General features: G+C 40.7%; 1 protein-coding gene across 6 annotated transcripts in view; it reads left to right on the forward strand.

Annotated features, from left to right (window-relative positions):
* The window catches only part of LOC149241820 (zinc ion binding protein), a 426,994-nt gene that overhangs the window by 67,010 nt on the left and 337,317 nt on the right, over nucleotides 1-22,667 (forward strand). The gene's annotated exons all lie outside the window — the stretch shown is intronic.

Raw genomic sequence — 22,667 nt, forward strand, 5'->3', positions numbered from 1 at the left:
GACCCAGAAATGTTTTGAACAAATTGTACCCGGTTTGTGAGATATTAAAATAATTAATATTTTTAATGGAGTTCCTAAGTCTAAACTTAGGAAAAATAAAATATTAATGGGTATTAATATAAAACTGGGTTAGAAGGTTTCAAAAGTCATGGATCAAGCCAAATCTAATCTTAGCCGTTGATTAGAGATTTCATCTCGACCGTTGAAGGACCAACGAGAAAAGTATAAGAAGAGGCTTGAGGGTCAGTTGGAGAACACACTAGAGTGATCAGTCATTCATTTTGCTAGAGCGGGGTTCCTAAGCAAAGTTGAATCAGTGATCAACAACGTGGGGCAGTGAGTATGAAGCAGAGAGGCAAAGACAATACTAAGAGACCAGCGCAGAAGCAGAGAGAGCAAGAGCGGCAGCTAGTCCAGGCTACACAGAGTCCAGCAGCGACAATGCAGAGGCCAGAGGGACTACGTCATCCACGCAGAGGCTCCCTCAGTATATTCTCCAACTGACCCTCAAGCCTCTTCTTATACTTTTCCTGTTGGTCCTTCAACGACTGAGATTAAATCTCTAATCAACGACTAAAATTAGATTTGGCTTGATCCATGACTTTTGGAACCTTCTAACCCAATTTTATATTATTACCCATTAATATTTTATTTTTCCTAAGTTTAGACTTAGGAATTGCATCAAAAATATTAATTTTTTAATATCTCCCAAACCGGTTAGAATCTGCCCAAACCATTTCTGGATCTTGGAGATCTCATGTGCTTTAGCCTCTCCACCAATTTTCATGGCTAGAGCACAACCGATGTTACCCCAAATCAACAGGTAACCCTTGATCAATTCTTCTTATGTTCTTCAATAGTTCAACAGAGAGAGATAGTACATATACATCATAAGTCAACATTTTGACTTGACAAAATAAGAGCAGAGATCTTCACTAAGAAGACAACACATGAGGTAGCTGATTTGAACACAGGTGATTCCATCAACATGCTGTACCCATCACTGTGCTGCACTTCATTACACCATGTTGCACTATGCTGCACCATTCATGATCACTATACTATACCCAACAGTGTGCTGCATTAACCATGCTGCATCCAACAGTCAATGCATTCATTGTCCATGCTGCATCCATCCAAGCTGCACCCAACACCAAGCTGCACCCAACACTGTGCTGAATGGCTAATCTAAACAAACTCCAAACAATCCTAAGACAACAGCCCCAAGGTAGTCTTAACTATGGTGGTATGGCTTGCGGCCTAGCACACAGCGACGTTGAAGAGAGTGACTTCAAAACATCATCAATGCATGTGATACTATTTCCTCTCATTGCACACAAACCATGAAGGAGCACAAATACACATATGTATATATACCGAGACCTGTTGTGATATCACTGATATACATATTAATATAGCAAGGAGGCAGATCCATATACTGTGAGATAAAGCTCTATACACAGAAATGCTGAGATTGATATCACAGAAATTGTGACTACGTCATTCATATTAATATAGTGCCTCTTTTCTGCTCCGTCCATCTGAAGACTATCTTGACTACGTCTTTAATTTACAGGTGTGCCGAGAATGATACAAGCACATACCTCCTTGCGTCCTTCTACCATGAGACTAACTTGTGGTGCATATTTGGGTCTTCCTCTTGCTGCGTTTGAGAGTCTCTTGTAACAGTGAGTAGACCTCTCCTGAGAACTACATATGGGTGCCTTTATTCATGCCAGCGTTAAGCCTTCTTCTATCACTGTGATAGGGCTATCTCCATGATAGCGTTTAGGTCTTTAGTCCTCCTTTATACAATCATTAGCCCTCCTATTATCTGCGGCTAGGGCATAATATGACCCTCCTAACTCTGCGTCTAGATGACTGCGTTTAGGACATATAATGGCAGCGTCTTAGGGTCTGCGTTTAGGGCACATGGATTGTGCTATGAAAGCCTCCTTTATGACTGTGTTAAGGTCATCTCCTATGACAGTGTTAGGCTTCTCCATGACAACATTAAGCTTCTCCATGACAGCGTAGAGCCTTCTCCATGACAACATTAATTTTCTTCACTTGGGGCAGCGTATCATCTTAAGATCTCTCCTACCAAAACCCAAAGACAAGTGGAGAGGAAGAGATCACAAGAGGTGTGTGCCAAATGACTTGCAAGCCACCTCTTTTTATAGTAAAACGCTGAGGATAGATGGGGGCAATTTGGTTGCTGGCCGACCTTGACGAATTGTCCCATAACACAAAGAAATTCATATCTCCATTAATACATGTCGGAATCGGATGATCTTTAGATCAATCCAACACCTCTCGACGAGAGGAATCCAAGAAAAATATCAGCTGCCATAAATAAGTAGACCCACATGGAGATTGGCCCTAGTTGCCCATTTTAATACTCCCTTTCAACTAGGGAGAATTTGTCAATTTTAGGTATGTTCTATGCTAGAGCAATTTATTTCAATTTTCACAGTTAGTTCAATATCCTCTCCAGATTAGCAATGATATCGGCATTAAAGTAGATTGCAGATAGAACATAAATATAAATCGCAGAAGACAAGCCAAGACAAGAGGACACAAAATGTGGCGCTATCCAGGGACAAACGCCAATGTGGGGAAACCCTTGATCAATTCTTCTTGTATGTTCTTCAATAGTTCAGTAGAGAGAGAGAGAGAGAGATAGTACATTTACAACTGAAGTCAACACTTTGACTTATCTAGATGAGAGCATAGATCATCTCTAAGAAGATGATACATGAGATCAGTTGAAGACATGCTGCTTCAACTGATTCTCCAAGGTGACTCCTTCACCTATCATTGCGCTGCATCTTGTCATCATGCTGCACCCATCATCACAATGCTGGACCTCATGACTGCTGCACCTAATGCTGTACCGTTGTCCCATGTGTCATGGTTGAACCAAGTTGTCCATGTTTGCTGTTCCATTGCTTGCTTACTGTCCCTTGCATGCTCGCTGTATCATTGCATGCTTGGTGTACTTGTTGCTAAGTACCATACAACTGTCCCAATGTTAGTTTGCTGTCCCTTGCATGCTGCTGTACCATTGCATGCTTGGTGTACTTGCTGCTAAGTACCATACAATTGTCCCAATGTTAGTTTGCTGTCCCTTGCATGCTGCTGTACCATTGCATGCTTGGTGTACTTGCTGCTAAGTACCATACAACTGTCCTAATGTTAGTTTGCTGTCCCTTGCATGCTGCTGTACCAATGTGCTATACTTGCAGCACCATGAACTTGCTATATCATACTGTTGCACCTCACCATTGTGCTACCCCTCATTATGCTATGATACACTTCATCACTATACCCATCATGCTGCAACATTCATCAACATGCTGCTGCAATATATCATCATCATTACTACTTCCATCATCATGCTGCTTCAATGTGTCATCATCATTGTTTTGGAGCTTCTCTGTTTGCTGCATTCATGACTAGTTAGGGCATTCTAACAACAGTCCTAACAACCTTCAAAATGTGGCCAGAATAGCCCTCCACAACTACGGCTGTCTTTCTAAGAGGGGAGGAAAGCTTTGGCTGCAATGCTCGGCTGTTCCAACCCCTATTCCACCCTTAGGCCTCCTCTTATCTACTGCGGCTTGCTACAACAAGTTGTACCTTAGTTGTGGCAGCCCTTCTAAGGGATATTCCTTCACCTAACCACCCCAAAGCATTCCCCCTGCCTCTCAAACTCAAGATATGGGTTGCGGCCCTCTTCAACAGCTCCTCAGCCTCCTGGAATAGCCTCCTAACTCCTCGCCGTTCTCTTCTAGGCTGCTGCAGCTAAGGTATATCCATACCATCCTTAGGACAACGTATAGGCTTTCTCCATAGGGCAGCATAGGGCCTCTCCATAGGGCTGTGTTAGGGTCTGTGTGAGGCCTCCATCACCTTGCTAGATCTCCCTTTCCTCCTGCGTCTAGGGCTTCTTCATTAGGGCAGCGTAGAGCCTAGGGTACTCCCTCTAGATTAGGGCAGTGTTATCCCAGAAGATCTCTCCTCCTACTAAAACCCAAAGACAAGTAGAGAGGAAGAGATCCCAAGTGTCTGTTGAAATGACTTGAAGGCCACCTCTATTTATACTAAAACGTTGAGCACAAGCGGGGTTTATTTGGTTGCTGGCCGACCTTGACGAATTGTCCAAAAACACTAATAAATTCATATCTCCATGAATACTTATCGGAATCGGATGATCTTTAGATCAATCTTACACCTCTCGATGAGAGGGATCTAAGAAAAATATCAGCTGCCATTAATAAGATGACCCACATGGATTTTAGCCCTAGTTGCCAATTTTAACAGAATTCCATCTGCTAGACTATACTATCTTTGCCATCAGTGCCCTGCACTGCTCTGCTCTTCTTTGCTCTGCTGAACTATGAAGAAGAAGAAGTGATCGAGAATGTATCATACCATCCTCTACTGACCCGAAGTCAGTCCCATATAAATGAGAGTGTCTCATACCACTCTTACTGACCTGAATTTAGTTCAAATAAAGAGAGTGTGTCATACCACTCTTACTGAGCCGAAATCAATTCCAAATAAAGAGAGTGTATCATACCACTCTTACTGATCCGAAATCAGTTCCAAAAGAGAGTGAGTTATATCACTCTTATTGACCCGAAGTTAGTTCCAATTGATCCCAGATCAATATCATCCTAGCATAGGGAGTACGGTAGTAACACGATGCATCCATCGGTACTACTATGGTCCCTACCCTCATTTCCCTATTCATTGGCCAGATGAGAGGTACTTCCCATGAGTCCCAAACTGCATGGGTAGGATGTCTCAGCAGGAGAAGGATGAACCACTCATCATGCCTACATGTCGCCAGGGGTATCCCAGGGAAACGCTGAACCACTCACCCTATACATAACAAATCACTAGGGGAAGGTTGAATCACTCACCCTATGACTGTGTCTCAGCAAGAGAAGGATGAACCACTCATCCTACCTACATAGCAGACCATTAGGGGAAGGCTGAACCACTCACCCTATGGTTGCTCATTGCTCCAAGATGTACCCCCAAGCCCCTCGGAGCTCCCAAAGCTCAATGTCCATATCATACAGGACCCTTAGGAGAGAGTCTCTCCACGACTCCTAGTCGTTCTCAGAAAGTCAAGAATTTGACCTTTCCCAGGGGCTTCGACAGAATATTGGCGACTTGCACATCAATCCCAATGCGATGGAGCCTTCTTGCTCCTCGATGTACCATATCCTAGATAAAGTGGTACCTGATGTCTATATGCTTGGAGCGATCATAGAACACGAGATTCCTCAACAATCGAATCCCCCTCTGGTTGTCACAGAAGATCACGATGGTATCCAACACGTGTCCAAACAGCTCACTGAAGAGCTTCCTCAACTAGGCAGCTTCACACGAGGTCATATTCGTAACTATGTATTCATCCTCAACGGTGCTCAAAGCAACCAACTTCTGCTTCCTGCTCATCTAGGATATCAAAGCAGAACCCAAAGAGAACCAACACCCAGAAGTGCTCTTGCGATCCTCCACATTGCCTACCTAATCAACACCAGAATAGACATGCAGCTTCACATTTTCGGCAGTGTATCTCAATCCATGAGAGATTGTGCCCTAAAGATATTTCAAATGATTCTTGGCACCAATCTAGTGAGGCTCAACCATATATGAGCTCAACATGCTAACTGCAAAACACATATCTAGACATGAGTTCACCAAGAACATCAATGCTAGTATGAGTTTATGAAACTCAGAGACATCTCCCAAATTAGGTCCGGCATCACTACCGCATAACTTCTTAAAGTTGGGCTTCATCGAGGTAGTCACAGGCTTGCAGTTCACCATTCCAAATCCGGAATCCAACTCCCTCTTACTTTTGTAAATGAGAGGGTCTGTACCTGCCAGAAAGAGATCGTCCACATAAGGTACTAGTATGAGAGGTCTATCATCCACAACCTTAAAGCAATGGTTTGGATCGGCTTCACTCCTAGTGAATCTCAGCTTCATCAGATAGCTGTCAATCCTCTCATACCAAGCTCGGGGTGCTTGCTTTAAATCATAGAGAGCTTCCCTTCACTTACATACATGAGATTCCCGATCATGAATCTCAAACCCCTCGGGTTGTTCCACATCTATGGTCTTGCTATTACATGTGGGAAATGGTCCTCTTGTAAGTTTTCCTTCGGTACATCTTGGACATGTGCCTTCATGCTCTTCTTTGAATTTAGGCATCCCTGTCACCATCTGTCTCACATCGGGTAGGGCCCCACAATGAAGATGGGCAGACCTCCGGTGCTTTCCATCGATGAATGCCACCTTGAAACCTTTGACTTCCATTGCCAAAATGGACACCAGGTTCTTCTTGAGATCAGGTACATAAAGAACTTCGTGTAAATGAATCGTGCTACTCTCATTCAATTGAAGGGTAGCATTCCCTACACCCTTTCCGGGCTAGGTGGCATCATCTCCAAGAATAATCTCCACGATTGTCTCTTTTATCAAATTAGAGAGAGCTTCCTTGTATCCGATGAAGTGCCTTGAAGCACCACTATCAATATACCACTTTTTCAAAGTGTCCGGAGGAGAGGTAGTGAAGAGGACTGATCTCCTCTTACTTATCTGAAACAACATTAGATTCTTCATACCTGGAGATCCTTGCTTTCTTGAAGAGATGACCATGTTGGAAATACCGAGAGGGGGGTGAATCAGTATTTCTTTTCAATTGTTACTTTTACCAGTTAGATCAGTTATATTTAGAACACAAAATGAACAATATGAATAAATGCTTTTATTAATATAGTCTTTACAATGAATCAAGTACAATATATATAGGGCTCCAACCTTAGATGAAGAGACCCATCTTCAATCTCCCAGGCTCCAACCTGTTGCCAAGCACCAACTTGGACTTTAGTGAGGCTCCGACTTCTAGGGCTTTGACCCTATCTTATCCAAGGCACCAACCTTGAGTTTAGGAGCACCAACTCCAAGGACACCAATCTTATATTTGCTAAGGACCAGCTTGGACTTTCCAAGGCACCAACCCTATAGCTTCACTTTGTCAAGGTATGTTTGGTTGTACTTCACGGCTCCCAAGGTCTTCTTCACTGAGCTCTGTCAATCTTCATCTTCACTGTAGTCTCCACGTTATGTCATCAATGACAACCTTGTTCTTCACATGAAGGTGTCACCACTGCTCTTCATGTTATCCAAAACAATTTATTTGAGTCACCTCATGATGATATCACAGTCTTCAATGATCTCCACAAATCTTCAAGATGTCTTCAAGGTACTTCAAGATGTCTTTCAAGATTCTTCACTATGCTGCACCAAGTTTGTTCTAAGAATTCTTCACGGGTGTCTTCAATAACCCTTTCCTGAACAAGATATCTCTCCACAGGCTCCTTGATTGATGCTTTAAAAATGGGACTGTCCAAGGTTTCTTAATGCTTCAAATACTTGACTGTAGCTACTATCCCACCACAAGTGACTGATACAAATTTGAACTTAAGGCTAGACCTTATCACAAATATATAACCCTTCAATTTTACTATACCTCCATTGGTACTGAGCTCTCCTAGATGATTGTTCACATCTGCAATTCAGTGCTGCTACAGGATCGAGCTGTAGTGAGGTCACAAACTGTTAGAGGTCTGCTTCACAAGTTGTTATAGGTCCAAAACAAATCTGAAATAGATGTCACAAGTCTGAAAATATTGTCACAGGTCCAAGGATTCAGTGCCACAGGTGTGAAGATTCAACAGGTCCGAAGTTGCAATGCTACAAGGTCACAAATCCGAGATTTTAGTGCTACAGATCCGAAATTTTTCCACAAGAGCCACAGGTCTGAGGTCTCTAAAACTTGTGATTGTTCTCTGATCCAAAGTATGCACCAAGTCTGAGCTTGAAGGCAATAATCAATGTTTCATCCCTTCCACAAAAGGCTTGTCCACAGTTCTGAAGTATCACAGGTTACTGTCCACTGTTCCACAGATCCAAGACTTAGTCTGATCTTTTTATTAGTCTCCAAGGTGACTGTCCTATAGTCTGAGCTGAAAAGATAACCCAAAAATTAGCCCAAACAGAAAATGTAAATTATTTTCCCAAAAACTATCCTTCTTGGCCTCCTTTTTGTGTTTTTCCTCTTTTCTGTGATCTTCCTTGAACTGATCCGAACTCCTAATCCAAACAGAAGTCCGAAACCTCCTTTATATACTCTTTTCTGTTCATAAATCCGAACAAACACGTAATCTAGGGCACGCCGACATGAATTTGTTGGAAATAATATTGAGAGGGGGGTGAATCAGTATTATTAAATCAATAATACTTTTTCATTTCCATACTTAGATACATATACGCTACTTCAGTTAGTAGAACCCGCGTGTATACGCAACTGTGTCTAATGCAACTAGCGTATATCCAGAATACTTATGATTCAGTTAATCCATTGAATGTTGATCTTTAGTTAGTGCATCAGAACTTAATTAACCATATGAACAGTAAGCAGGTGCAGTAAAACAGAACAGATCATCACACACACAAGAAGCACACATGAACACCATGATATAAGGTGGAAACCCAATGTGGGTGAAAACCACCTGCTGCAAGTCGTCTCTATCTTCTTTTAATAAGCAACTTCATTTTACAATAGTTCTGTACTGGTGCAGTCTTATACCAGTACGCAGGCTTCTACTTGCAGAGGGCTACAACCGTCTCTCGTTTTCCAGACTCTCCTGGATGGGAGCTACAACCCCCTTAGCTCTTGTACCAGCTGATCCATTTACTAGTACGTAGGTGCCTGCCTACTGAATTCTCCAATCTTCACTCATTCTATAGCTGCTACTAGAAGGGAGCTACCACCCCCTTTGCTCTTGTACTAGCTGATGTACTAGTACGTAGGCGCCGGCCTACAATCTCCTTTCATCCTCCAGGGACCACATTTCATACATTTTTAGACTGGATACTCCTGAAGCACAACACTATAATCTGAAAGCCTCGTTTCATCCAATTTTCATATTGGACCCATCAATATCATTGAAGCACAAAAACAATCAATACTAGCATCATCAATTTCTGAATCACTGAAACACTGAAACCCTGTCAACAACACAGTCACCAGAACACAAAGCAGACAACAGAACTCTGCAATAATAACCAGACCCAACTGCAACTTCAACATCATACTTCATAATGTATACGCTACTACGATGAATCAAACCTGCGTACATACGCGCTTTCACCAAGGCCAACCCGCGTACAGATCTATAAATATTCAATCATGACTTGTAGCTATTTCAAACTTAAGTCATACCCAGTTCAGAACATTACATGCGTCAGTATACAGATCTAGAATGAGCATAATCAACCATATAGAGATAGTTCATTTCAAACCATTTGATCCCGATCTATCCTTAGATCTTGTTCTCCATCAATCCGGTGAGATTCCTCCTTGGCTCAGATCAAGCAATGCATCATCAGCCCATAACCTGCATACTGGATCTCATACTTCATCAGATATTCAAGACTTTCTCAATACATTTGCCTAATGATCTTCCTCTCCTTTTATAGTCTTAGGCCTTACTCAATACCATGGTCCAAAACCATTGAGAACCAATACTAGGGACCCAATACCTGGGTTCAACACTTCGGACGCAATACCAAGGACCAAAACCATAGGTCTAAATACCACAGACCCAAAAATAAGCTTTCCCACATGTACGCGCTTTTCCGTGCATGAAAGTGCGTGCATACGCATACGCGACTTTTGATCAACAATCCTGCGTGTATACGCGCCTTTGTATTAGTGAACCTGCGTGTATAACCTGCGTGTATACCCTACTTGGTATATAGCGAACCTGCGTATATACGCGACTTGGTACATAGTGAACCTGCGTATAACCTGTGTGTATACCCTACTTGGTATATAGTGAACCTGCGTATATACTCTGAACCTGCATATATACTCTTCTTTCTTCATTCTTTGTAGTCTGATCATCAAATCTTTGCTACTGATCTGCTGCACTATGATCTATCATCTGTGTGAGTTGCCATCAAGGACAACACTTGTATCATAATGCCAACAATCTCCCCCTTTGGACTTGATGGCAAAGCTAACTTGTCATACTGAGAACTGTCATCTGATTCCTTTGAGCTGTCCTGCATCCCATGTATTCTGTCACATCTGATATCTCTTCTGTAGATTCATCTAGTTATATATAAGTGAGTTGTTTCTTCTACGAGTGGGTTGCCATCAAGTACAACACATGCATCATAATGCCAACAATCTCCCCCTTTGGACTTGATGGCAACAACACCAAATCACTCTCCCCCTTTGACATCAAGGGCAAAGGGCGGACCAAGATATTCTCTTTCCTTGATAAACATTCCGCTGACCATACTCCCCCTGAGTACCTGCTGAAATCTCTGAATGAGCTCCCCCTTTGTATATGCCAAGGTGTACCAATCTGTCCATGCTCCCTCTGAGTACATGCTGAAGTCTCTGCTCTGCTGAAGAGTGTTGTTCATGCTCCCCCTGACTGTAAGCAAGGTCTGCAAAAAGATGTTCTATAAGAAGAACATGACTCTATCATAAATGACCTTCCTATTACCAAAGACTCATACATACATCCATCTCCCAACCAAGTGGGGATATACCAGAATTGACTCATCTACCCAACCAAGTGGGGATACACCAGAAGTTTACATATGACAAATAATTACATTATTCATCCCAGGCATAGTGGGGAACCAACATAGGCCGTTACATGACCTTGATAAAAGAAATACATGACTGAAATATTTTATCATCCTTCTTATGCATAGAGGGGTTACAAGTTACATCATGTGACCAGAAGAGATTTCATCAAATGACTACAATAGATAGAGACACACTATTACATCATGAGTCTTGATATGACCCCTTACATGAGACCAAACATCTAAATCAGACCATGATAGTCATTAGCAACTATCATACACAATATATGATTTGCTCCATAAGCATCTGTCAACAACATCTAGACCATCAATCATGTTCTCTCTCTGTACCTGTTCTATCTGTGCCAGATGGTCTCTGTCAGGCCCATATCAGACTCTTCTCATCCTGAGTTTGGCCCACTGATTTCGTTCAAATTAACATATACACGATTGTATCCACAGAAACAGGCGTATATACGCGGATCCTCCTCATGAAACTTGCGTACAACAACTTCCAGATCAGCAACCTATCTCATCAACAAGATGATCTTATATATCATCCATGTATCATCACTTGGGAATATCTGCATCAATCAACATATGTAAGTATCAACCTATCATCATATAGGTAAGAACTCATCATGTCTCCAACAATGCAACTTTGAGTAATCATCCATGTATCCAGCATAGCACTGTGTATCTTGATATTATCAACAACATCAATCCTCATCCACATGAGCTCCAGGAACTATAGGAATCCTGCAACATAACTGTATTACATGATCTTTATGCATATGACGACAGTAGCATAGGAGTGACTCATCATCAAGTAATGAAGATGTATATTCAAGCTTTGTACTTCTCCTTATCCTTATGAAGATCACCATGTAAGCACCATATATGCATCATCAGAGAATCAACCACAAATCTGATCTGAACATCAACTATGTAGCCCCAAGAATCATATGAGATTTTGTCATGGACAACTCATAACCATATCATAGCAAAATGTATCATTTAGCCATATAAGCATCATTACCAAGGACTACTAACCATAATGCCAACAATGCATTATTCAAAACATAAACTCCCCCTGAACTTGTGCCATCTGTCAGATCTGATCATGCATATATCAGCAAGAAGTATCACGACATCATCATCATCAAGTTAGGATCAAAAACACTTCCAAACATCTTATGAGTATCAAGACATTTCCACACATCATTAGCAGATTGTAACCATTATCAAACAGAGCAAATCATATCAGACCCTTTTTCTGAGCCTGTCCCTACTGCTTTTCCTCAGACTAACATATATGCGACTTTACAGTGTCTAACTCGCGTATATACGCTACTTCCCTTTATGAAACTTGCGTATTAGGTTTAGGACACTGAAGTTTTACACTTTCAGTTCCCCCTGAGTCTGTTATGTCTGTATATGGTGCTGTGTCACATCTTTCTGACTGAACTTTCTTCTTCTTCCATATCTTCAGATGTGATGATGTTTTCTCCTTTTGGTATGGTGCCCGTACCTTGTTCCTGCATTCCTTTGCTATATGTCCAAGCTTGTTACATGCATAACATCTCATATGTTTCATATTCCTCTTGTAGCAATCAGCAGCTTTGTGACCAAACATATTGCAAGAAAAACAATATCCATTAAAGTACCTGGAATGTGATGATCTTTCTGCATGACGGTCTTGAACCACTCTTCTTCTGCATCTGGCTGCAACATGTCCAAGATTATGACACACATAACATTCTACCTTATTCATTGGAGAAGTAAAAGATTTTCTTTGAAGAAATTCTTTCCTTGGCTGTTGATGGGGTTGACCTCTCAGCATTTCAGATTTTGCATTAGATTCCCTTGAACTAGATTCTTCTTCAATAGATTCATGAAAACCAAGACCAACTTTGATAGTAGGAGACCTTTGACTACTAAGAATATCATCCAAGATCTTAGTACTATCTTGAAATCGTAAGAGCTTATCTTTTTCTTCTAATTTATCTTTTAGAATATTTACCTCAACCTGATGTTGCTCTTCCTTTTCAAGATACTGCTTCTTCATGTTTTCTTCAACATTTCTTCCTTCTTCCAACTGATGTCTTAGAACAAGAACTTCTTTTTCTTGTTTTTCATGAGCTTGGAGTAGTTCTTTATTCTGCTTCTTTGATTCTTCAAGATCTTCCTTTAGCGAGAGGATCGTAGCTTCAAGCCGTTCATAGTAACTGGATCTATCTCTGAGTTTCTTGATTGTTGTGCTTCTTTCATTTACTTCATTTCTTAATGATGTCACTTCATGTTGCAACTTTTGATATTTTTCCTTGAATAGCTTCCTTACCTTGTTACCTTCCTATAGTTGAGCCTTTAGTTTGGTAGCTACTTCCTTGAAGGCACATTCCCTTTTGTTCAATAGATCTTGTTGATCTCTAATTTTGTCTGTTAGCCTTTTAAATTCTGCCTCTATTTGATATCTTTCTTGCTCACCTATAAGAGCAAATTCAGTTGTTTCGCTATCGCTTTCATCGTCTTCAAATGGATAAATAGATGTATCACCAGAGGATAACGAATTCATACCTGATAGATCTTGTTCATCTTTATTCTGAAGTGATTCTGAATCTGAAGTGCTTCTTCCACATAATCCCCAATCGATGCTCCCACTGTCATAGTTCTTTTGAGATGCCTTCTTCTTCTTGGGCACTTTCTTCTTAAGCTTCTTTCCCATTGATCTACAAATCTCCTTCAAGTGATCAAGCTTCTACCAAAGGACCTGCTCTGATACCAATTATTGGAAATAATACTGAGAGGGGGGGGTGAATCAGTATTATTAAATCAATAATACTTTTTCATTTCCATACTTAGATACATATACGCTACTTCAGTTAGTAGAACCCGCGTGTATACGCAACTGTGTCTAATGCAACTAGAGTATATCCAGAATACTTATGATCCAGTTAATCCATTGAATGTTGATCTTTAGTTAGTGCATCAGAACTTAATTAACCATATGAACAGTAAGCAGGTGCAGTAAAACAGAACAGATCATCACACACACAAGAAGCACACATGAACACCATGATATAAGGTGGAAACCCAATGTGGGTGAAAACCACCTGCTGCAAGTCGTCTCTATCTTCTTTTAATAAGAAACTTCATTTTACAATAGTTCTGTACTGGTGCAGTCTTATACCAGTACGCAGGCTTCTACCTGCAGAGGGCTACAATCCTCTCTCGTTTTCCAGACTCTCCTGGATGGGAGCTACAACCCCTTAGCTCTTGTACTAGCTGATCCATTTACTAGTACGTAGGTGCCTGCCTACTGAATTCTCCAATCTTCACTCATTCTCTAGCTGCTACTAGAAGGGAGCTACCACCCCCTTTGCTCTTGTACTAGCTGATGTACTAGTACGTAGGCGCCGGCCTACAATCTCCTTTCATCCTCCAGGGACCACATTTCATACATTTTCAGACTGGATACTCCTGAAGCACAACACTATAATCTGAAGGCCACGTTTTATCCAATTTTCATACTGGACCCATCAATATCATTGAAGCACAAAAACAATCAATACTAGCATCATCAATTTCTGAATCACTGAAACATTGAAACCCTGTCAACAACACAGTCACCAGAACATAGAGCAGACAACAAAACTCTGCAATAACAACTAGACCCAACTGCAACTTCAAACATCATACTTCATAATGTATACGCTACTACGATGAATCAAACCCGCGTACATACGCGCTTTCACCAAGGCCAACCCGCGTACAGATCTATAAATATTCAATCATGACTTATAGCTATTTCAAACTTAAGTCATACCCAGTTCAGAACATTACATGCGTCGGTATATAGATCTAGAATGAGCATAATTAACCATATAGAGATAGTTCATTTCAAACCATTTGATCCCGATCTGTCCTTAGATCTTGTTCTCCATCAATCCGGTGAGATTCCTCCTTGGCTCAGATCAAGCGATGCATCATCAGCCCATAACCTGCATACTGGATCTCATACTTCATCAGATATTCAAGACTTTCTCAATACATTTGCCTAATGATCTTTCTCTCCTTTTATAGTCTTAGGCCTTACTCAATACCATGGTCCAAAACCATTGAGAACCAATACTAGGGACCCAATACCTGGGTTCAACACTTCGGACGCAATACCAAGGACCAAAACCATAGGTCTAAATACCACAGACCCAAAAATAAGCTTTCCCACAAGTACGCGCTTTTCTGTGCATGAAAATGCGTGCATACGCATATGCGACTTTTGATCAGCAATCCTTTGTGTATACGTGCCTTTGTATATAGTGAACCTGCGTGTATAACCTGCGTGTATACCCTACTTGGCATATAGCGAACCTGCGTATATACGCGACTTGGTACATAGTGAACTTGCGTACAACCTGTGTGTATACCCTAATTGGTATATAGTGAACCTGCGTATATACTCTGAACCTGCATATATACTCTTCTTTCTTCATTCTTTGTAGTCTGATCATCAAATCTTTGCTACTGATCTGCTGCACTATGATCTATCATCTGTGTGAGTTGCCATCAAGGACAACACTTGTATCATATGCCAACAGAATTGTCTTAACACAGGTCGACTCACTGTCCAGAATTACTAACTTAACTTTAAAAATTCATTTCTCCCAAACCGCTTGGAGTTTCGGGCTGAGTAATAGCTCATTGGAAAGAGGAAAAAAATTCTTTAAGATGGTGTAGGACTCATTGTGGAAAGATGCCTCCAAGGTGTCCAAAATAATTTTTCTTTGTGACTGCTCTTGAAATTTTTAGTGCAGAACAACAGGGTCATTAGGGCTTCTCCATTATTTGGGATAGCATGGCTTTTTCATGGCTTTGTCATATGATCATAGAGTCATCATGTAGGAGTGTTGTCATCATGATAGTGTAGCATCACGCAGCCAACAAAGTGATCATATATTAGTGTAGTGATATGTTATTAGCCATATGTCATTAGATCATCACAAGGAGAGCTTCTACATCAAGAGTCATTGCGAGCATCAATAAGAAGGACTTCTTCATCAAGAGTAAGGACATCATCATGATTTGTAGGGCTTCTTCATCAAGAGCAAGGATACAAGAGGTTATAGTGTCTTCATGGTTAGTTCAAGGACATCTAGGACATTATGAACAATAGGCATCTAGGAAAAGACTTCTTCTTAGTGGTTTGACATTTTCATTCATGGTATCCTTGTCAAACAAGAGTCTTGACTATCATTAGCCATCTAAGGAATATTGACATCTTGGTCAATGGCATATTGACATCAATGACAACCTAGATTAACAGAGGATTTCCTTGACGACCTGCATTCCTTTTATTCCTTTGCCATTGTACCTGTCATTCCTTTGATCATTGAAGATGCCCCTGGAATGATTGTTATCATCATCAAGAGATGTGTCCCTTCTATTTGGACACTTCCTCGCATAATGGCCAAACTTATTGCAAGCAAGGCATCTGCCTTTCCTTCCATTCTTAGATCCAGACTTCCCATTGAAGTGACCTGTAGGTAGGCCACTAGATGCTTCTGTTGCGCCACTTTGATAATCTTCTTTGCTTCGACTTTACCCTTGGTGAATTTGAAGAGGGATGAGGAACCCATTGAGCCTTTTCGTCCTTTCCAACTGTCTTTGGTTATTGCTCTTTCACTCTTGCTTGGGCTTTGTCTTTACTTCACCTCTGATACCATGTTAATTTTAGGTATGTTCTATGCTGAGAGCAAATTTACTTCAATTTTCCATATTAGCTCAATATCAATTGCAGATTAGCAATCATATTTAGCATGATAGTAAAATGCAGATAGAACATAAACATAAATCATAGAAGACAAGCCAAGACAAGAGGACACAAGATGTGGCGCCAACCAGGGACAAGCCCCAATGTGGGGAAACCCTTGATCAATTCTTATGTTCTTCAATAGTTTAGCAGAGAGAGAGATAGTACATATCAATGTTACTTGGGAGCGGGAGTGAAAGCGAAAACGGGAGCGAGAGTGAAAACGGGAGCGGGAGTGACATTTTCAGAAGCTCCCGGTTTGGGAGTGAATCCCGGAGCGATTTTTTAAAAATATATATATTTTTTATATTTTTTGATTTTTGATACATATATGTCAACAAAAACATGTAGAATGATGAATTAGATATAAAAAACATAAAAAAACATAGATTGATCATTGAACCATATCACATCAATCATCTAGAAGTTATAATCTTCATCAATCATGTCCACAAGTTAGTAACATACATATTACAACTACAACATATTGAGTTTCGTGAATCATGATTCATCAAATTCAATCTTAAAGTTTCAACTTCAAGCTTTCAAAATTGAAAATTCAATATATAACATTTATCATCATTGATCACCAAAGTTGTACTTGTAAGCTAAGTTTAACCATTACAAGAAATAATATCTTAGATATTTCTAAGTTCTAAGTTCTAACTGTTAACATGAAATGAAATGTTATAAAATGAAACATGAATAATGAAATGAAATGAAACAACTTTAGTCTTTCACGAAGCATCATATTCATAATTCACAATCATTACCAATGAGTTATAATTGCCAACTTCAAACTTCAAACTTTCATTGTCACAGTCATATATTGTTTACAAAAAATATCATTATGATATGAAAGAGTCAAGAGTCAAGGACTCAAGACTCAACAGTTATGAAAACTAATAGAAACTAGAAAAGACAAGTAAACTGTAAATCTAAATGTGGCCCTTACCACGAGAGTCTCCTGTATAAGCAGGTCGTGGTGGTCTTCTAGGACTCTCCCGCACAGACCGACGACCAGAACTAGAAGGAACATGCCCTCCACGTGAGGGTGTAGATGGAGGTGGCGACAACAAAGGAACAAGACTCGGAACTCGAGCACTGCTACTTGATGGTGGAGGTGGCATGGCTGCTGCAGTTGCTTCATCTTCATCCCTTATAAGTTCCTCTTCCAGTTCTTCAAGATGTATAGTGCCATCCTCCAAATTGTCATCCTCTGGGTGGTTGTCCCAAATTTTATATGTGGGATCCTCATAAGCCCGATAACAGTAATGACTCAACAACCTCAAGTTGTAGTGCACATAAACCAAGCTTTCTGCCCGATTTTCATTGAGTCTGTTTCTTTTCACATTATGTATGAAGCTGTAGGTGCTTGAACACCTCTTTGCAGAAGAAGTATTTACAACCTGTGATAGAACTTTTTTTGCCAATTTTGGCAAAAGTCCCTGGCCGCCATATGTTTCCCACCATGTGAGAGAATCAAATCTGTCTCTGTCTTCCATTGCATGGAAGTTACCAAACAAACTAGTGCCACTGAAGTATTTGCCTATTTCAAGGCGCACAGTTGCACATTCCTCCCTGTCAGGTATCAACTTTTCTAATGCTTCCAAATATCCTCTAGTTACCTCTGCATCTAAATGGGGTTTGGTCCTAATCCCACCCCCTGGTGTAGGTTGGCCCAACCAAGATGTAGAGTAGTATTTTGGCGTAAGGATATATGCCAAGCAATGTAGTGGAAGATTAAGTTTATTCCACCGTACACACACACAATCGTGAATCAGTTTGTACAAGTCGGGATCCCTGTTATGAATAGTATCTTTTATTTTCCCCAACATGGTATCCATCTGCTCATACACCTCGCCAATCACTGATTTATCTGTATCTGCAAACCGAATCATGTGACAAATCGGCTTGGTGAAATCCAATACTTGCCTCACACTTGGCCAAAACTAACCATCAAGAGCGGTCTCCTCCACCAGTTCAAAACCTCGCCTGTCAGCTGCATTTGTAGCCCTTTCCTTTAATACCTGCCAATGTGGACTTGACACCATGCTAGCCAATGACTCTCCTACCTTCAAAAGGCGCCTGAAGGTGAGGTAATAGGTACCAAATCTAGTCTTCGCAATCTTCAACAACTCCAATCTTGAGTGACTGCGGAAAAGGCCATGGGTATTGCTATGATTTGTAATAAATTTTATCATTTGTTTGCCTTTCTTGTACAAATCACCAATCCATTTGTATTGTGCATTTTTGTTCTTGACAACATCATGCATCAGAAGGTTCAATGTGTGAACCAAACATCTGGACCAAAATATGTTGGGGTATTTATCCTCAATAATTGCTCCCGCTGCCTTACAATTAGGAGCATTATCAGTGATGACTTGGATGACATTGTATGGCCCAATACGGTCAATTGTTTCAAGTAATGCTTCTGCAATGTTGATGGCGGTCTTGAACTTGTCTGAGTAATCATATGCAGTTAGAAAGATGGCACCACTAACAGACACGACAAGAACACTTATCAATGGCTTGCCTTTTACATTTGTCCATCCGTCAGATACAATGGACACCCCATGGTCAGTCCAAGAACTTGTCATTCTATTCAAAGAATGTGATATTTTTTCTTTTTCATGATCAAGTCCAACGGTTCTTGCCTTGTCATACCCAGGGCTCTTGTATCCTTTAGGGGCATCATTTATGGCAGAAACCATTTCGTGCCAATAAGGTGAGCGAAGAACATTGAATGGTATCCCACATGCATAGAGAAACCTGTAAACCTTTGAATCCACATCATTCCTACACCCCTCATCAAGGAAATCTGATATAGTTCTACGCCTTAAAGCTGGTGACCCTGTGCCTCCATATCCACTGCCTTGGGAGGATGCTGAAGGAGTTCTTTGTGCTTGTGATTGTGAGTTTGGTTGAAAGAAACCCCTTGATTTTCTAGATTTGTATTGGGCTTCCTCCTCTTCCCTTATGTATTTGGCTCTTTCTGCTGCTGACACAACTGCACAAGTTTTGATTCCTATTTGTTTATCTCCATCCCATGGCCTTTTCCCACAGAGGTGTTTTCTGGTACGGGTGTATGAACCTGTGTAATTATTGTTGCAATGGGGGCAATGAAATTTAGTGGTTCCACCCCCTTTCTCTGCTTCAGAACTGTTAACATATTTCCACAATGGGGTTTGGTCTTGTTTAGTTTTTTGAGAGTCATGTTCACCCTTCTCCAGCTTCTCCTCACCGGGGTTTTCATCAAATCCACTTTCTTCAGCTTCTTCATCCCCCTCTTCATTTTGGCCCCTCCGTTTCCTACTCTCCAGCACCATAATAACCAGAAAAGGGACCAAGAAGAGGAAAATGCCAAGAAATATAGCCAGGTCCATGATGTTTGATATTTGTAGGCTTTTGAATATGCAAAATTTAATGGGAATGGGAATGGAAATAAGAATGAGAAAATTAATTTAATTTATTTAGACTAATTAATTTAATTTATTAATTTTATTTTTTATTCATGATTTTTTTACTAAATAAACTAAACTAAACTAAACTAAATTACTAAATTACTACCTAACTAAGGTTTAAAATACTAAATTACTAAGTTACTAACCTCTTTGCAGGCTTGCTCCTTGCTCCTCGGCGCTCGCTCCTTGCTTTTCCTCTCTCCTTTGCTCTCCTCAACTCATTCAAGTCACAATGAAATATTTTTTTGCCCCCCAAGTTGTTTTAAAACATTTTTTTTAAATGATTTTTTTTTTTTTTTTTTTTTTTTTTCGCGTTCGCGGAAATTTTTTCGCGCGAATCGCTCTCGGCGTCGCGCACGTCGCTCCCGGAGCGAAAATTAAAAGCTCGGGAGTGATCGGGAGCGATTGCTCCTTGATCGCTCCCGAGCTTTAATTTTCGCTCCGGGAGCGACGCTCCTGAACTCGCTCCCGATTTTGGCAGGGAGTGGAAATTTTTTTATCGGGAGCGCGCTCCCGACCTGCTCCCGCCCAGAGCGCGGATTGGGAGTGGGTTTGAGGGGGGGGGGGAGCGCTCCCCCGCAACTCTGGTACATATACATTAGAAGTCAACATTTTGACTTGAAAAAATAAGAGCAAAGATCTTCACTAAGAAGATAACACATGAGGTAGTTGATATGAACATAGGTGATTCCATCACCACGCTGTACACATCACTGTGCTGCACCCATCACTATGCTGCACTTCATTACACCATGCTGCACTATGCTGCACCATTCATGATCACTATACTGTACCCAATAGTGTGCTGCATTAACCATGCTGCATCCAACAATCAATGCATTCATTGTCCATGCTGCATCCATCGAAGCTTCACCCAACACCAAGCTGCACCCAACACTGTGCTGAATGGCTGATCTAAACAAACTCCAAACAATTCTAAGACAGTAGCCCCAAGGTAGTCTTAGCTATGGTGCTATGGCCTGCGGCCTAGCACATAGCAATGCTGAAGAGAGTGACTTTAAAACATCATCAATGCATGTGATACTATTTCCTCTCATTGCACCCAAACCATGAAGGAGCACAAATACACATATGTATATATATGGAGACCTGTTGTGATATCACTGCTATACATATTAATATAGCAAGGAGGCATATCCATATACTGTGAGATAAAGCTCTATACATAGAAATGCTGAGATTGATATCACAGAATTTGTGACTACGCCATTCATATTAATATAGTGCATCTTTTTTGCTTCGTCCATCTGAAGACTATCTTGACTACGTCTTTAATTTACAAGTGTGCCGAGAATGATACAAGCACATACCTCCTTGCGTCCTTCTACCATGAGACTAACCTGTGGTGTGGATCTGGGTCTTCCTCTTGCTGCATTTGAGAGTCTCTTGCATATGGGTGCCTTTATTCATGCCGATATTTAGCCTTCTTCTATGACTGTGATAGGGCTATCTCCATGATAGCGTGTAGGTGTTTAGTCCTCCTTTATACATTATTAGCCCTCCTATTCTCTGTCGCTAGGGCATAATATGACCCTCCTAACTCTGCGTCTAGATGACTGTGTTTAGAACATATAATGGCAACGTCTTAGGGTCTGCGTCTAGGTCACATGGATTGTGCTATGAAAGCCTCCTTTATGACTGTGTTAAGGTCATCTCCTATGACATTGTTAGGCTTCTCCATGACAACGTTAAGCTTCTCCATGACAACATAGAGCCTTATCCATGACAGCATTAAGTTTCTTCACTTGGGGCAGCCTATCATCTTAAGATCTCTCCTCCCACCAAAACCCAAAGACAAGTGGAGAGGAAGAGATCACAAGAGGTGTGTGTCAAATGACTTGCAAGCCACCTCTTTTTATAGTAAAACGTTAAGGATAGATGGGGACAATTCACTGGTCGACCTTGAGAAATTGTCTCATAACACAAATAAATTCATATCTCCATGAATACATGTCGGAATCGGATGATCTTTAGATCAATCCTACACCTCTCGACTAGAGGAATCCAAGAAAAATATCAGCTGCCATAAATAAGTAGACCCACATGGAGTTTGGCCCTAGTTGCCAATTTTAACACTATTGTACTTGCGGAAGCGCTGCTACCTTGTACACTTTCAGAAATATCAATAAAGACTTTGGGGTTTCATTCATGAGGTGTTCGTCTTCGAGTATGATGAATTGTTGATCATTGGTATAATTCCTTTTTCTCATGCTTTGATCTAATTTGTTTCCATATGCTTTTGTAGATTTGTTAATGTAGAGCTATCTTGCATTGACATTTGATTTATAAGTATGCTCTAGGTATAGAATGCTTTAGTTGGTTTTAAATAAATCTCTAGAGTTTCTTATCATTGTTTATTGTTGAATCTATATGGAATTAATTATTGATTGAAGTTTTGTAGAGGGAACATCTTGTTGGGATCACATAATTAAGCGTGAAGGGAAGTCTTTGGAGAGACCAACCCACTCTTGATACATTCTTAAAGGAGCTCTCATTTGTTCTTTGAGCCTTCATAGTCTTATCTTACAAAGTGGTTTTGCAGGGGCTTTTGGAACATAGCTTGTACACAAACCGAGTACTTCTAAATTTAAATCTCTTTTAAAAAACATCGTACTTCATTTCTTTCATTTGCTATCTAAGAGCTTGAAGATGGCTAAGCAAAGACGAGAGTTTAC

This window comes from Pinus tabuliformis, chromosome 8 (genome assembly GCF_031772625.1).
Source record: "Pinus tabuliformis cultivar Carrire ecotype Pingquan chromosome 8, CPIR1, whole genome shotgun sequence".
Classification (NCBI taxonomy): Eukaryota; Viridiplantae; Streptophyta; class Pinopsida; order Pinales; family Pinaceae; genus Pinus; species Pinus tabuliformis.